This window comes from Bos grunniens, chromosome 18 (genome assembly GCF_055505025.1).
Source record: "Bos grunniens cultivar Pamir isolate PY7600 chromosome 18, Bosgru_T2T1.0, whole genome shotgun sequence".
Classification (NCBI taxonomy): domain Eukaryota; kingdom Metazoa; phylum Chordata; class Mammalia; order Artiodactyla; family Bovidae; genus Bos; species Bos grunniens.
Genome location: NC_141182.1, coordinates 12265598 through 12282887, shown reverse-complemented (window position 1 = coordinate 12282887; position 17290 = coordinate 12265598). Strand labels below are relative to the sequence as shown.

Genomic DNA, 17290 nt, shown 5'->3' with positions numbered 1-17290 from the left:
CCTGCGGAGGTTTGGCCCAGCTGTCAGTCACCCTGAGCCCCCCGAGTGGCCAGAGCAAGCATCGTCCAGTCCACTCGGTGTGTGCCTTGCCTGGGTCACCCACCTAGTAGGTCGTGTCCACTGGGAAATCTCTGATGTTCTCTCCCTCTGTTCCCCTCTTCCCGGATGACCACGGACATCACTGCATCTCAGCTGATGGAGACCACCATCAGGCCTGGCCTGGAGGGCAGCAGATGGGCTTGGGCAGGGGAGGGCTTGCTGCACAGGTCCGAAAGGGAAGGACCAGGTCTGATCTGCAAGTCTGATATTGGGATGCAAGGGTTCAGCCCCAGATGGTGCTCCATGCCTCTGTCTGCTCCCAGTGAAAGTCACTTAGTCGTGTCTGACTCTTTGTGACCCCACGGACTGTAGTCTGCTCCCAGAGAACCCCGTGAATGGAGGAGAGGCACACCCCAGTGCATGTTCTGTCTGTGCTCAAGGATTATCTGCTTTAAATGACATCTTCCCCCAAAGGCAGCTCGAAACCTACAAATTCATCCGTTTATCTGGCTGGTCACCCTCGTCGCTTTGCCTGAGTACCTTCTGCTTAAGTCGCTTCAGTCGAATCCAACTCTTTGCAACACTATGGACTTGTAGCCCTCCAGGCTCCTCTGTCCACGGGATTCTCCAGGCAAGAATACTGGAGCGGGTTGCCATTTTGTTCTTCTCCAGAGAACCTTCTGGTTTGTTCGTTTCAGGGGAGGAGCTGCCTCTTTTCAATTTTATAAAATTGAATTTTTTAAAATTTAATTTAATTTTAATTTTAAATTCAATTTTTTTAGCTTATAGATTAAAAAAAAATTCTTTATATGGCCGTGCTGGGTCTTAGTTGCGGCATGCAGGATCTTTAATTGCAGCATGTGGGGTCCAGCTCCCTGGCCAGGGATGGAACCCAGGCCCCTGGCATTGGGAGCATAGAGTCTTAGCCACTGGACCACAGGGAAGTCCCCAGATTATTTTTAGGATGAGAAAATGTGTGACTCTACATGGAAGACTGTGATATACCACAGCCCAGTGTAGAGGATGGACTCTGAGGCTGAGCTGCTGGGGCTGGGCCTCTGCTCAGGAACCTGGTTGTCTGAGATGGGCAGAGAGCCCCTCCTGTATCCGTCTGTTCCTCTGCAGAGTCGGGGTGACCATAGTTACGTGTCAGGGTTGTCGTGAGGGTTAAATGAGCTCTATGTGAGACCTGAACAACTCCATAACACTTATAATCACCATGTCAGTGTGAGATGTATTATCATTATTAATGAATCAATAAGTATATTGTATTATGGGCTTCCCTGGTGGCTCAGACAGTAAAGAATCCATGTGCCAATTCAGGAGATTGGGGTTTAATTCCTGCATCAGGAAGATCCCCTGGAGGAGGGCATGGCAACCCACACCAGTATTCTTGCCTGGAGAATCCCATGGAGCCTGGTGGGCTACAGTTCATGGGGTGGCAAAGAGTCGGACACGACTGAGTGGCTAACACACACACACACACACACACACATATTGTATTATGCCGAGTGTTTGGTCAAATGCAATCTCAAAATTCAGAACCCTTGTGCATTGCTGGTGAAACTATAAAGCAGAACTTACCTGAGAAGCTTCCTTCCAGATTGTGTATTTCACTTTTTTAATATTTCTTTTTCTTTATTCATTTTGCCCACACTGGTCTCAGTGGCAGCACTCGGGACTTTCAATCTTCATCACAGGACGTGGGATCTTTAGCTGTGGCATGTGGACTCTGGGTTGCAGCATGTGAGATCTAGCTCCCTGACCAGGGATTGAACCCAGGCCTCCTGCTTTGGGAGAGTGTGGAGTCCTAGCCACTGGACCACCAGAGGAGTCCCTCAGATCATTTAAATCCCCACAGTGTGCTGGCTGTCTCAGATCTGTGGGTATGTAGTGGTTTTCCCCCCCTTGCTGAACAATTGATTGAATTTAGAATATGAAATTGTAACATAAACGATTCCCAGACTTTTAGTCATCAAAGTCAAGCCATTTTCATCGCATCCATTCTTCTTGAAGCCTCTGGCCACCAATCTTTATCCTAACGTTCTATCTGCATCTCAGGATTTTCCATAAGAACTAACAAAACACTCTATCAGAAGTAAAAGTACTGAGTGTGCCCATGTGCCAGCCTGTGCCAAGGAGTGTCTGTGCTTTACTTCCTTTCTGACGAGGCAGGCACCCCATTTTACAGGTGAGAAAACTGAGGCCTTCAGGAGTTTGATGAATTTTCCAAGGGCACACATGGAGCCTGATGTTGCAGTGGGTCCTTACACCATAAAGGAACCAAATTACTAGCCAAAGACTGCATGTGAATCTCTGAGTTGGGCACCAAGTCATTCCTAATTCCATCACATAGCTCATGATATGTATTCCCTGTAGGAGAAATAAGTGTGACTATTTTAGTTCTCCAGGGAGCAAAACAATGCTCATTTTGTAACTCTTCTAAGTTTGCTAAATAGACATTGCGGATTTTTACTACTCATAAAATCATCTAAAAGTTTCACTTTGGGGGGTCACTCTTTCCTCTGTAATGCACCCAATGTAGTACGTTTCACAGAGATTTTATAGTTTTTCAGCTTCAGCAAAAACAAATGTTTCCCCTCTTGAATGTCAACAGTGAGTGCTCAAAAAAAAAAAGTTTTATGATTTTCCCAGAATTATGGGTGGAAGAGATTCAGGGATAATTTTGAAGTTTAATCACTGAGGACCCTATGAATTAACCCTGCACCCAAGAATCCCTTAGGGGTTCAGTAAAGGGTCAAGAGTTGGGACCCTGTGAAATTTGCCTGGACTCTTGGGAGCACCTCCTCTGACACAAGCTCTGCGCTTTTTATCCTCTTGTTCTCAGTGCAACTTGAGACTCACAGACCCTGAAGATGGCCCCCTCAGCCCCCCTGACGGGGCACCCCTCACCTCCACCCCACAGCAAGCTGAGCCCTGCCTCAGCTCAGGACCCTGCCTCACGTCTCGCAAGGAAATGGTCTGGCCACTCCTCTTCCTCTGGTCACTATTGGGTCAATATTTGGAATCCACCAGGAAGTAGGCACTTGGGTTAACAAAAAATGTCTAATATTTTTGACCTAATTTCAGGAAATCACAAATAACCATTCCAGAGCAGCTATTCTATTTTTTTCCACCGGTAAAGGAAGTTCGCACACTTTAAAAAATTTTTTTTCCACAAAGAAATCAATCATAAAATAAATTATGGCACATCCATAACATGGCATATTAGGCAACCATTAAAATGATGTTTATAAACAACCTCTAATGACCTGGCTAAGTGCTTATGAGGTATTGACAAGTGAAAAAAGCACAATATAAAACTCCTAACACGGGCTTTGTAAAGGATGCATCGTATAACACACAAACACACACATGCACACTCACTTGAAAAAAACAGATCAAAAAGAAATTTATCACCATGTTAATAGTGGTTACTGCTGCATGGTGAAATGTCACATCACTTTAATTTTCCATTTTAAACTCCTCAAGGTTTTCTCACAAGAAAGAGCTTTATATTTATAACAGAAACCAACGGATTATAACAGAACACGTCTCTTTAAAAGGAAAGATAGTTGAATCAAAGTACAAAGAGAAAGTCAGCAGCAGCGATCCTGTTGTCAGTAGGAAGGTTTCAAAACGATCCTTAAAAAACATAGATCCAAGTCGCACGTTTTAATTATACTTTTGAAAACCGGCAGATCCTGTTACATATGCTTCTTTATTTTCACATTTAAGCGGCTCAGTGGAGGAATCAGATTCTTGTCTCCCCGTCTGCTATAAAACTCATGGGCAATTCTGTTTTGGGGGGTTCTGAGGGCCATCCAGGTTAACCTTCTTGCCAGTCCCCCCTCTGTGGTCCAGGGGATCACGACTCCAATCCAGTTTGTGGTGTGGATCCCCATCCAGGCTGATCGCTTCCAGTTTTGTCTAAAAAGCCAGAGGTTGACGCCGGCGAGTGTGAGAGGGTGGTCGCTGCAGACCCGCTTTGTGTTGGAGTTTCCCGGCCAGAGGCGAGCCCCCAGCGCCCAGTGGGAAGGGGCTGAGCCTGACCCCCACCCCCACCCGCAGAGCAGCCCCTCGCCAGCCCTGCTCGCTCTCGCCCACAGTTTTTCCCAAGCCGGCGGTCTGGATGCAGCCCCTGGGGTCAGCGCCAAGGCGCGGCGCAGCCTCCCAGAGCTCACGCAAGGGTCCTGTGCTGAGGATGGAGTAAACAGACTCTCCGTAAAGGTCACCTCTTCAGACTCTGGCTCCAGTGGCCGGAGGAAGCTGCAGTCATTTTTCAGGGCTGTAAATGCCAGAAGAAAAACGCACTGAGTCACAGCTTTCCTCCGTGCCCCTGCTAAGCGAGCGCCTCTCTCAAGGCACTTCCTTGCCAAATAAAGCTTCTTTTTTTTTTTTCTCCCCCTGCCTGAACCCGGAATAGACCTCGAGTAACCTTTGCTCAAGGGTCTTGGGATGCAAGCTTTTAAATTTAGTTTGCAAGCTGTGGTGGTTCCCAGCTAGTGGTTTTACACGGAAAGATTTAGACTCAGAGTGGCATCTTTACGTTGAAAGGGATCACGGTGTGTGCTGCTGTTTAATTTACTTTTTACTTTTTTTCATTGTTGCTGTGGAGTGTTGTTTGCTTTGGTTTGAAACAAGATGAAAGATTTTATTTTGATGGCCTAAACTTCCTCTGATTAGAAGCAGGCCACTGTTGAGCCTATGTTTATATGTCCTGAAGACAGACAGGTGCCCAAGCAAGCAGAAAGCTGCCCAGATGAAATTGAAGGATTAATTTCAGTGAAGCTGAGCAGTGTCCTCTGCAACTAAATGTGACTTCCCCGCTGTCCAGTTCACAGACATCCAGCTCAGGGATGAGCATGCACCCTGAGCATAAGTACTCCTGGTAAGGCGTGCCTACTTAGTTTGTTGGGCTAATTCATACTAACGTGTGACTGACTGATGCTACAAAGGATGAGGTTTTGAAGAATAATATGAGGCCTAGGTAGCTGGGGAACAGGTGTCAGGTAGTCAGGAAGGTGGGGCCCGAGAGTGGACAAATGAGGTCATTGCATCTTGTGCGGATGTTTTGCTTAAGAGCATTTCTACAGGTAGAAAAATCTCTAAAAACAACTCTCAGTGGGGGAAGAAAAAAATAGAGGTGAGTGCTTTGGAATAATTTGGGGGTCTGCATCAGTGAAGTCATACTTCAGACTTTTTTTCCTTATGTGACATGTGAGTCACAGGGCATCTTTGAGGCCGGGCCGCCCTCCTGCTTCTCTGTGGCCTGGGCGGCCAGCAGGGCTCCCCACACAAAGCCCAAATGCAACTGGTGTCTGCCGGCAGCTGTAGTTTCCTTGGGCAGCTGAAGACAGCGTCTGTAGGGGAAGAAATCTTTACAGATCTACAGTTTGGGCCGGCATTTTCTAAGTTTGATTTCTAGCCGAGTTGAAGTTTCCTTCATGAACCTTTAAGTGGTGCAGTTTCCATGTGTTTGAGAAACAACACAGCTCAGCTACTGGCCCTGCTGCTGCGTCGCCCTGTGACCCTCAGCAAGTCCCTTCTCCTCCGTATCTCCGTGACCTCGACTGGAACAACTGGGGAGATAGTGGGCCGTGCTTCCAGCCTTCTTGGAGGCTTGAGATGCTGTTCGTTGCAGGGCTGAGCACAGCTCCTGGCGCGGCACGGCCATTCCATACATACTGTCTTTTAAAGGTTAGCAGAGCAGGGCTGGGAATGCAGTGGCCCCTCTCGCACAGTGGTGAGCTCTCCAGCTATGGGAGTATTCAAGCAACAGGAGCAACTGAGTATTCAAGCAACTGTTTCTTTTAAGAGAAACAGTTGAGCTGATTCAGATATTCAATGGCCAAGTGGAGGGGTGTGTGTGGGTGGTGGAGGGGTGGAGAGGACCCATTGGCCACTAAAGTGATAGTTGCTCAGTTGTGTCTGACTCTTTGCAACCCCTTAGACTGTAGCCTGCCAGTCTCCCCTGTCCATGGGATTCTCCAGGCAAGAATACTGGATGGAGTGCATAGCCATTCCCTTCTCCAGGGGATCTTCCCAACCCAAGGATCAAACCCGGGTCTCCTGCATTGCAGACAGATTCTTTACCGTCTGAGCCACCAGGGAAGCCCAGAGATCTTCACAATATGAAGATGTAGGACTAAGTCGCTGCACCAGTTCACAGGCACGTAATGACAGGAAAAAGCAAGCAACCGTGAGCTGCTCCTTTGTACCTGCAGCATCAGCAGAGGGAACAAACAGGTGGTGCCCTGTGTGCGGCAGGGCTGGGAACAGGGACCCAGGAGTAGCTGGGGCCCGGGTTTGTGGAAGGAAAACTGATGATTCCTTGTTTGTGGGTGGCTTGCTCAGGCACATTCATATTCCCAGCGTGAAAGCCTTGTGTTCGTTACCCTACCTCTAGGAGTTGACCCGAGGAAATACTTAGGCAAATACTCAGGGCACCAAATGTCCACTGCAGTGTGGTTTATAATGTACATCAACAAAACTTGGGAAAAGTCTGAACAGCAGCACTGGGGCCTGTGGGACACGGTAGAACTGTGCGTCTGTTCTGTGTGTCTGAACTGTGTATCTGTATCTGGTGTGGATCTGTATTTCCTGACATGAAAGTGCACCCATGCCGTGCTGTCGAGCTAAAAAGAAAAGCGGGTCGGCTGTAGCACATGTGAAGTGACCCCACTTTTGTAAAATAGTACATGTGGATCTCTCTGGGTATCATTTGCATAGACAAACCTTTAATGCAATATTACCATTATCCTGGGTGATGAGGTTTTGGGTGACTATTACTTTTTTATTTATATTTTGATGATTTTTTTGCAATTTTTAATAAGAAGCATTTATTAGCACTTTAAAAGAGTATCTATGTCCTAATTCTGAAAATAAAAGTGAAATAACTGGCCGAGCCCTGCAGGAACTCTCTAGACTCCCATATCTGGCCTGATCCATCTAGGAAGATGACATTCCAGGACAGGGAATTTGCGGGGACGGAAGACAGTTGATGGATGGCAGAGCCCTCCGGCCTATCTGGCTGATGGGCTGATAACCCCTCCTGCGGCCCTGGCTCACTCCGGACCACAGGGCTGGCCGCAGAGCCCGCGGTCCCCAGCCTCCCTTAGAAGTAAACAGGAAGCAGAGGCAGCAGCGCCAGGAGCAGAGAAGACCCGGGCCCCTGCTTGGCCCAGCATGAAATTCCCAGGAAACAGGCGGCAGGCGTGGGCGCAGGAGGCTGCGCGGGTGTGAGCAATGCACTGGGCTCCTGGCTCCCCTCGAGGGGAGGGACCCAGGGGGACAGAGACACAGAAGGGGACACCAGGGCACCATCAAGCAGAGGGACAGGACACAGAGAGACAGAGGCCGCCCGAGGGAGAAAAGGAGGACAGACCCGCTTTATTGGGGTCATTTCAGGAAACCAGGATAGGAATGGGACATCAAAAGAGAGAACCCAGGAACTTCCCTTCTGGTCCAGTGGGTAAGACTCCATGCTCCCAAAGCAGGGGGCCTGGGTTTGATCCCTGGTCAGATGCCACACGGCGAGGCCTGCCCACCCCCCAGAAAAAGAGAGGAAACCATGAAAACTGTTGTTATCCCCTTAGTGTGTGGACACTGGTCATGATCACTCCAGACAATTGATGACAACTTTCAGGGTCCTCTGGGCTTAAGCTGGATGCTGGGAAGACAGAATCCCGTTGTTCTACTTAGCATGTGGGATTTCAAAGGTGATTGAAGGACAACATAGATGTAAAATCATTAGAAAAAGTAAAACACCGCAGCGATACATGGCATCACGTTTCTATTCTAGAATTACTTTGAGCAAATTACACTCAGAGTCATAGATTACTTTGAGTTAAACACACACACACACACCCCCCACAGAAATGATCTGTCCAAAATATGCCCTACAAAGCCTCCTGGGAAGTGTCCTCTCTGTAAGGCCCGTTTCGTTTTCCATTCATTCGTTCGCAGTTATGTGTTGTGCTCGTCCTACGTTCCAGCCCATTCCCTCCCAGAGGACAGTGCAGGGAACAAAAGGCAGAAAGCCCAGCCTCTGCACAGGCAGGAAGCAACAGACGCCTGTGGGAAGCTTGTAAAATACGCGGCCCCTGGCAGCCGAGAATCACGCGGCTGATGGATACTGACGGAGCCGCTGGTGCAGGACGGACCTCATTCCAGGATGCAGGGCAGGATGGGTGCTGGTGGAAACACGAGCTAAAACCCGCAGCCTGGATCTGACCCCACAATGGCAGGCTTCCGCATCCACACCGCACGTGCCCCTAACGTCCACACTGCACACACACACACACACACACACACACACACACACACACACAGAGGCCCTTTGACAACCACGGGGCCTGGGAGCCCTGAGTGCACAGTGACAGCTTAGCCCCCCGTCGCCCGCAGCACAACCTCCCAGCTTGTGCGTTTCCAAGATGAGCACCTACCTATGACAAAAACATCTACCTATGACAAAAATACCCTAAAACAGGATTTATCAGAAAGCGACTTTGGTAGGGCTTTCTTTTTGCGTTATCGTTATTTTCACCGTGCTGTTTCAAGGCACACAGAGCAGTTAGGTGACTTGCCCCCGGTCACACAGCGGGCGAGGGGCTGAGCTGGGATTTGAACCCAGGCCTGGCGATTCCATCATCTTGTGTAATCCCTTCACTACACAGCCTCCAACTCTGGGCAAGAGTGAAGATGAAGACGTGAGTCACCAGAACACAAAGCCGTGTCGGGCTCTGCTGGTCGTCTGCTTCTCACCTCTAATTAGCCCACACCCAGGGGGGCTAAGTCCCAGCTCCATCCCCGCTTTACCAGTGACGGGGACACCAAGTGACCCATGGGAGATCACAGGCCCAGACAGTGGAGGGTGTGTGACACAGGCATGGTGTGACACAGTGGCCATAGAGACATCAAGCATAAAACACAGGAAACAGAAACCAAAAGAGCGTCACTGGTCAAATGACTATTCCATGTGGATTGCACGAGTCCTTGAGTCCCTGGAGAGGATAAACCTTTGGGGAGGGAAAAAAAAAAAACTTACCTTCAAAAAAAACCCAAACCCAACTTAGCTTCTCTCCCAGAAAGACCACCGGTTTGTGAGAGCTTACACTCCCAGCCTGCGGCGTGCTGGAAGCCAGCAAACACGGAGGCCCCGCTCAGATGCCTCTCCCGGGAGGGCGGGAATTAATCAGGGAATGTTTACTGCACGCCCGGGAGGGAGGCTGCACGGAGACTGTGCCCAGGGAATCGTGTCGGCCTGGGGGGCCTCACCGTCCATAGGAGGGCCGTCCGCCGCAGGAACCCTCCTCCTGGTTCTCTCCCGGATGTCAGGCTCACCACGCAGCAAGTGAAACCGGTTTCTGTGGGGCTGAACCGCTTTCCCTGGGCCTGCGCGGGCAGCCGCCTCTGGATCGCATTAAGCTGCATAAATAACAAGGCTGTTGTCAGATTCCCCCTGGTGAGGAGAGGGCAGAGGGGGAGCCCTGGGGCTTGACCTCCGTGTTTCTCAGCGGGAGTCAGACTGCCTCCGGGCCATGGAGGGTCTGTGTTGTGCTTGCCCTGGGTCCTGACAGGCAGGTGTGGTTCCCGTGGGGGGCTCGTGGCCGGGCTGGGGGGCGGGGGTGACGTGGGAGGATTGCTGGCTCTGTCTGTCTGTCCGTCCGTCTGTCTGTCTGTCTGGTGGGACCTCAAGCCTTGCAGCAGAGACCACGACAACCAAGTGTGGGTGGCCCTCTGTGGCTATGGGGCCGCGTGACCGCTGCACACAGTGACAGGTCATGCATGCTGGGGACTCCCGCCTGGCCCTGAGGAGGGGCTCAGGCAGCACCCACCCCCAGGTCCAGGAAACACAGGCGGAGGCAGGGCCCCAGCTCCGCTTCTGGCCCTGACCTGGGTCCTCCCCTGCTTCCCCAGACACATGGGTCGAGCTCACACGCTCCGTTTGCAGTGGCTGCTTTCTGCGTCCTCGCTGGTTGTTTCTCCAGTTTTTAAGTTAGTGAATTAAAAAAAGAAAAAATGGAAAAGGCATGGACAGGGAGACATGGGAAGGAGAAGGAAGAGGGGAGAGAGGCAAGCTTACTGCTTGCCTACTGTGGGCCAGGTGCCTGCTCACAGCCCTCCTGGGGACAGGGCTATAGGCCCATTTCACGGGGCAGCAAACCGAGGTTCCCGGAGAGTAGTACCTTGCCCGCATCACACCCACACATAGGGCGGGGTCCAGAAGTTCAAGTGAGTGGAGGCCTCCGAAAGAAAACAACAGTTGCCTCCTGTTTCTTGAAGGAGCTCCCAGGAATCCCTTCCTTTCCAGCCAGGTCATTTCTCTGCCCTCATGGCAGTGTGGCTTTCGTCCCTCTTTACATTTGCAAGGCACAGCAAGACCTGTTTGAGCAAGACAGTGATTTCAGGGTCTCTTCTCTTTGGAAAGCCTTTCTTACCCTTATAATTATTCACTAATAACCAAATACCTTCCCACGGAACAGGGCAAAGTGGTAGGAGGAACCTCGAGGAAGGGGACCTGGGCTCCCCTCCCTGCCACTGACGGCAGAGTATCTCCGGTATCTGTTTTTCTCCACCTGCAGATTAAACAAGGCGTGTGTCCCGCGGGAACAGGTCTCCCTGGGGCTGGGCCTGAGTGAGTGACCTCATGCAACCCTGAAAGCAACTGTAGGCCCATTTTCCAGGTGGGGAGACTGAGGCCTGGTACGCCAGGCAGGTGGACAGTGTCTGGATGGCATTCCCAACAAGTGTGGAGTCTGGAGCCCCGGCCAGAGCTGCTCTGACCTCTGGGTCTCCACCCCGCCGTCCTGTCTGGTTGTCTGGGGTCTTCTCCTCATTCTCTGAGAGTCTTATGTACATCTGCTTCTTCTCTGCTTCTCCTGCAGGTCGAGGCCTCTGTCCTTGGAGTCAGCGCATCCTTGGAGCCCAGGCCAGTGACCCGCGTAGTAGGGGCTCAATAATAATGGACTAGCTGGTGGAAGGAGACGGAGCAGGCAGCAGTGTGAAGTTCAAAGGCTCAGCTCACACCTGATTCTCCCAGGGAGGGCTGCCCCCAGGACCGAACCCCCCTGCTTATATGAGGGGGGCGACCACCATGCGCCATGCTCTGCAGAACTGCAGCCTGGATGGGGGGCTTCAAAGCACGCCTGCCGATAGATCAAGCGTCCTCTCCAACAGGATAGCCCCCTCCTTGCTCACCTCCCCAAATAAACCTGCGTAATGAAGACAGATGGCCTAGCTCAGCGCCGCTGCGTGCAGGTGGGGCCAGGGCGGCCCGAGGCCACACACCCCACCCTGGAGCGGGGCCTGAGGTGTCACTAGGACGGAGACCAACCTGCACCCCCTTCATCACCGTCCCCCCACCAGGGGCAGCATCTCTATGTGATAAGCCAGGTGAGTCAGGAGGTGGGCCCCTTCCAGGGCACTGACGCCTCGTTAGGGCAGAGTCCAGGGATCCGGGGGTGGGCTGAGGGGAGGGTGGTGGTGGTGAAGGGAGGGGGTGAATAGTTAGGAGGCAGACACCGAACCTTTCCCTGGCTCCCGCACACCTTGGGCCCCAGGCCAGGAGAGCGGCTTGGCGGGACCCAGGGCCTCCTCCAGTTGGTGATGGCCTCCTGGGCCGTCTCTGGGCAGGAAAGGTGTGGCCAGCCCTGGGCCAGTGTGTATGGCCTCTGGAGGGTGCAGGCCACGGCCTGAGGGGCTCTGAGGGCCCCAGGGGTCCCAGAGCCGAGCGATGGGCCCCGGGCGGCAGCGTCCACACACACCCTGCACACTGGTGGCTATTATTGTCCCGGCTCGCAGGCAGGGACACTGAGGCCTGTCAGAGGGCCGTCCCCCCACCCACGGGTGTCTAGATGCTTCTCCAGCCTCCCGGGGCGCAGAGGGCCTGCAGTGAGCAGAGGCCGGGCCTGCGTGCGTGCGTGTGGGGAGGCAGACCGGGCAGCCGACGCCTGTGTGGTCCGAGGGGGCTTCGTGTGTGTGGTCCGCCACCAGCCCAACGCTGATCATCTGTCCAAAGGCTGCTAACTGCCTGCCCGGTGACCAGTCTGTTTACTTTAGTCCTGTCTGCACCAACTGAACTCGGAGCTGTCTCTCTCCAGCTGGACCTCCTCAGGGGGAGCGGGAGGGGGGAGGGCCGGAGAGAGATGGGGACGGAGAGGGGAATTGGGAAGAAAGAGAAAGTGCTCCGGAGGCTCTCTGGGGGTAAGCTGTTCCTGGGGTTCCCAGGAAATCAGGACCACCACCGACGGGCCATCTGACCCCCACCATCCCTGTCACTGTCCAGCTGCCCCCTGCGGGCCTGGGACCCCTCCCTACCCACCCCCGGGGCATTTGCTGACATGGTGATGAGTCAGCCCCGCCGAGTGTGGCCGAAGCCTGGTCTGTGTTCCTCACCAGTGACATCAGAAGATGGCGGGTGTGGACACGCAGTGCTGTGGGTCGGCGAACGTGGGGGAAGGCGAGGCCGGCCGCCTCGGAGGCTGGGCGAGCGTGGGCAGGGTCTGCCCCTGGGGTCTGGCCATCCGTCGCATGCTGGGATTTCAGCCCCCACTGAGCCTCCCCGGGTCGGAGAGGGGGACAAGGGCATGTGCTCTGGGGGTGAACATGGATTGAGTTTACGATCTGCTGCCACGCAGGGTTCCATCCCTTCATCGTGTGTTCCAACAAGTCCACGCGTAGGATCCCAGTTTTCAGTTTTAACTGATATTTTTCCCCATTTCATATTTTCACGTGCTGATTTACTCCTTTTTATTATGTATTTCCTATAAATCATATCAATATGATAAGGAAAGGAGGGAGGAGAGACAGAGGAAGAGAGAGAAGGTTCTAGAAGGTCTGGTTTGTATGGATGAGTGGATGTCAGGCTAGAACTTTTGTGTTAAGACCTGCACAGTCTATAAAAAAAAAGACCCAACGTCATGGGTAGAGAGGTTCCATTCTTCAGAACACTATTTTTTGAACTGAAAGGAATCTTGGTGATAACTTAGCTCAGTCCACTCACTCACGGCCCCTTCCCGTGGTTTAGACAACAGCAGGGCCCCCTGCCTCAGGACAAACCCGTCTTCTGACTTACATTACCTTACCCACATCAAGGAAATTATTAAATATACAACCTGGAGATAAACAGATAACTTCATTACATGGTTTATTTTACAAAAGAGCATTTTTCCCACCCCACCACCAAAATCCACGTAACAGAAATTCACCACTTTAAAGTGGGTGACTCAGTAGCATTTAGTACATTTACAATATCATACAATCACCACCTCTGTCTAGTTCCAAAATATTTCATCCCTCCAAAGGAAACCCCCAGACCCGTTCAGCAGTTTCTCCCCATCCTTCCTCCCCGAGCCCTAGGCACCCACAGCCCGCTTTCTGTCACTACAGATTCACCTAGAAAATCAGGCATCTTGTAATTCAGCAAACGTGTTAAATGAAAATAGCTTTGCTGCTTTTAAATTACTATTATTATGAAAAACAACTCATACTCTGTGTAGAAAATCTAATCACTACAAAAGAAATACAAAAGAGATGTTTAAAAGAATGCCTCCTCCCAGTATCTCGCCCTAAGTGACTAAAGTCAGCATTTGGTGTCTCCCAACCCTGAGACCTCTCTATATAAACACTCCCATAACACACCCTTTTAAGAGCTAGTGGAATCACATTGGAACCTGAATTTTTTTTTTTTTTTTCAGTTCAGTTTGGAGCCTGATTTTTTTTTCTTTTTTAACCTAATAACACACATCAGGGACATATTTTCACGTCAACACATACAGTACTCCGTGATAGTTTTTGTCTGCCTGGGGGTTCCCTCCTGCAGACCCGCAGTGAGCAGCTTTAACCAGCCCCCTCTCAGGCTGGGTGATTAGGCGCTAGCATCTAGTCTTCATTCAAAAGGATTGACTTTCTGGGGTCGTTAATTGATTGGATTTAGGGGGCTTGCTCTCAGGTGGGAAGGATTGAGGAAGGGTTGGAGAACTCTCTGGAGGAGTTCAGGGTTCCCCACCACCACCAGTGAGGCCCCAGAGTCCTGCAGACACGCCCGATCCTGCACCTTCGCAGATGCACGCGGAGACGACCCACGGTTAGAAGGAGCTGCCCAAGGACAGCCAGCAAGCCCACCTAAGCAAGGGGCGTATGCAGCCGGCCACTCAGCCCAGCAAGCAGAGGCAGGTTCTGAAGCAGGCGGTGTGGTGTGGTGGTTGTTCTGGGAGTGCAGTGAAGCCAGCGGAGATGCCGGTTGGTGGGTGCCTACGTGTGGCTGTGTGTCTCAGAGTGTGTCGGCCAGAGAGGAAAGAGAAGTGCCCCTTGAAAGGAGGGCTGTCCGTTTTCCAGAATCCTCCTGAGAACCTTGTCAGTCAGTCCTGCATCTTGCCTTCACAGCATAAACGGCAGTACACGGAGATTTGTTTAAGTGGATAATTTTGTCAGAGTTTTCTCAGATCCGTGCTTTCTCTCTCCACCTCTTGGGAGTTTCTGAGGCCCAGGCAGCCTCGGCCCCTTGCTGAGCCCTCCAGTGCTCTGTCCCTGTAATTCACACAGACACCCTTGGGACGCCTTCCCATCCGGAGGTTTCACCCTTCCCACCCTGTCCCTGTCTCCCCAGTTAAACTGTTTGGCTCCGAGGGCAGAGATCTCTGAGACTCGGCCCTGGTCAGTGTGTGAGCCTGTGGATGTGTGTGAGGGCCTGCTGGCAAGGCCCCTCACACCCGAGTTTCTGGGAACACTGCCGTCCAGAGGGGTGACCATGATTATTTACAGGGCAGGGGTGAGGGAAATGAGATCCTGGCCTGGGGCACAAAATTGAAGGGGTTGCCAAAAAAAAAAAAAAAAAAGCTGCCAAGAACCCTCTAGTCCTGGCTGACGTGTCTTGTCCAAGGTCAGTGGTGGTAGAACCAGAATACAGACCTCACTGCCAGGGGCCAAATCTTTTCTGTTACACTCTTGACCTCGAAAAGTGTTAGTTGCTCAGCTGTGTCCGACTCTGTGTGACCCCATAGACTGCAGCCCGCCAGGCTCCTCCATTCATGGGATTCTCCAGGCAAGAATACTGGAGTGGGTGGCCCTTCCCTTCTCCAGGGGATGTTCCCGACCCAGGAATCGAACCCAGGTGTCCTGCATTGCAGGGAGATGCTCAACCTGCATTGCAGGTTGACCTCAAAGTGTAACCATTAATACCAGTCATCAGAACCCCGAATCTCTCTGTTACATAGTGTTGATCTGCCTGGGTTCCTTGGGTTCTGGGTGGAGCAGATGGAGAGAGGGATGAACCAGGCTGAGGTTTGAATACCATGAGCATCCAAGAGGGTGCACACAGAAGGTGCTTCGTAATTCTGCTTGTTCAGTCCTTTCCCCTCCTGACTTCCAACGCCTGTCCTCAGACTTCACAAGAAGTCTGAGGTTAGCAACGCACTTAAAACTCCCTGGCATCACATTGCTGTCAATATAGGGTCTTGTCATGCCAGCCACAGTGGTGATTCCATCTGAGACTTGTATTGAACTCCTGGAATAGAGTCTTTGGAGAAGAGTCATGGATTTCATGTGAAATGCACACCTCGCCACGTGAGCTCATAACCTTGGTAACAAAACACCCTCCTCTTTGCACTCAATGTGTGATTTTGGTTTTTATTAAGATGTTTCCCAAACTCAGACCCTCAGAATCTGCAGAAGGGAGAGTTTATAGGATACATGGGAAGGGTCTTTTATAAATTGATTTTGCTGTTGACCAAATAGTTTTGCCTTAAAAAAAAAAAAATGAAATGCTAAGATTCTTAAACCAAGGCTCGCCCTCCCCCAGGTGGAGCTCTGTTTTGCTGAGATCCAGGCTTAGGACCTAGGCAGGCTGGCGGTAGTCCTGGCCGCAAGGGGCTATTAGCCTGTCGGCTTTAATTAAACTGATTGGCCAATTCAGTAAAACAACAACAACAGTGTAATTATTTGGTGGATTGGGCATTTCTCGAGCTGAATTTGTCTACCATTAAGACAGAGGAGGAAGCGGATTGTGACAAGGAAGGGTGGGCTGCAGACCCGCTCCATCCCACCCTGGCTGCCTGGCTGGAGCTTCCTGGCCACCTCACGCTAGCTCTCCTTCCAGAAGGTTCTGATCACATGGCTGGGGCTTGCACTGTGTTTGGCTCAGGACCTGCTTCCAGAGGGTGTCCATGGCCTGTCTGCCCTCATCTTCCTGATCCTCACTGAACAGACACTATGCTGAGAGGCAAAATCTTCTCAGAGTTGGGAGGGGAAGCCACCTGTTCTGAGGGTCCAGAGGAGTTTTTGTTGGACTTTGATGTGTGTGGGGAGGCTAACTGAAACATGCTTTTGAAAAGTGCTGTTTAATATCGCTCACTGATCATCTAGTATATGCAAAGGACTCCGCTAAGCTACTCAGTGCATGCATGCTCAGTCACTTCAGTCATGTCTTTGAGTTCCCATGGACTGTAGCCGGCCAGGCTCCTCTGTCCATGGGATTTCCCAGGCAAGAATACTGGCGTGGTTGCCCTGCCCTCCTCCAGGGGACCTTCCTGACCCAGGGATCAAACCCAAGTCTCCTGCATTGCAGGGGAAGCCTGCTAAGCTACTCCAGGAAACCCTGAAACCAATCCAATCCAGTCCCCTGGAGATAACAGAACCGAGGGGACCCCAGCTAGTCTGGAGGAGGGAGGAAGCCCGCCTCTTACCAGCACCTCCATGTAAAAGGCTGCTTAAAATGGCTTTTCACTTTTCTTAAGGAAGAATGTGGGCTTCCCTGGTGGCTCAGACGGTAAAGCTGAGTGCAGTGCAGGAGACCTGAGTTCGATCTCTGGGTCAGGAAGATCCCCTGGGGAAGGAAATGGCAACCCACTCCAGTACTCTAGCCTGGAGAATTCCATGGATGGAGGAGCCTGGTAGGCGACAGTCCATGGGGTCACAGAGAGTCGGACATGACTGGGTGACTTCACTTTCAAGGAAGAATGTAGAGAAATGGTTTACAAACGTAGCATGTATTTTTCGTAGGCTATCTGGAAAATACACAATAACACAAAAGGGATTTTAAAAACTCACAAAGATGCCACCACCTAGAGAGACTCACTTTTCCCACTTAGGGATTTTGGTCTGTAAGTTGCACACACATCCGCCCAGTGCAGAGCAGTCCCTGGTGTCCAGCCGGCACCCAGGCAACATCAGCTATTGTTACCAGTTATTTATTTTCTCTTGTCCTCAGGAAAACAGGATGGAATTGTACATGTGCTGTTTTTACAGCTTT

The 17290-nt window shown here is 51.4% G+C and overlaps 2 long non-coding RNA genes across 4 annotated transcripts in view; one reads left to right on the top strand and one right to left on the bottom strand.

Annotated features, from left to right (window-relative positions):
* LOC147353051 (uncharacterized) overlaps positions 1 to 17290 on the top strand; it is a 435406-nt gene that overhangs the window by 187678 nt on the left and 230438 nt on the right. For 2 of the 3 annotated variants that reach the window (XR_015145327.1, XR_015145329.1), the window contains exon 2: positions 10929 to 11436. This is a non-coding gene — a long non-coding RNA (uncharacterized LOC147353051). Of the gene's footprint in view, positions 1 to 9373; positions 9506 to 10928; positions 11437 to 17290 lie in introns of those variants that run through there. The other variant, XR_015145328.1, reaches the window with a different exon arrangement.
* LOC147353053 (uncharacterized) lies at positions 3448 to 9427 on the bottom strand. Its single transcript, XR_015145332.1, has 2 exons — positions 9319 to 9427; positions 3448 to 4327 (listed from the first exon to the last, which is right to left on the bottom strand). It is a non-coding gene; the product is annotated as an uncharacterized LOC147353053 (long non-coding RNA).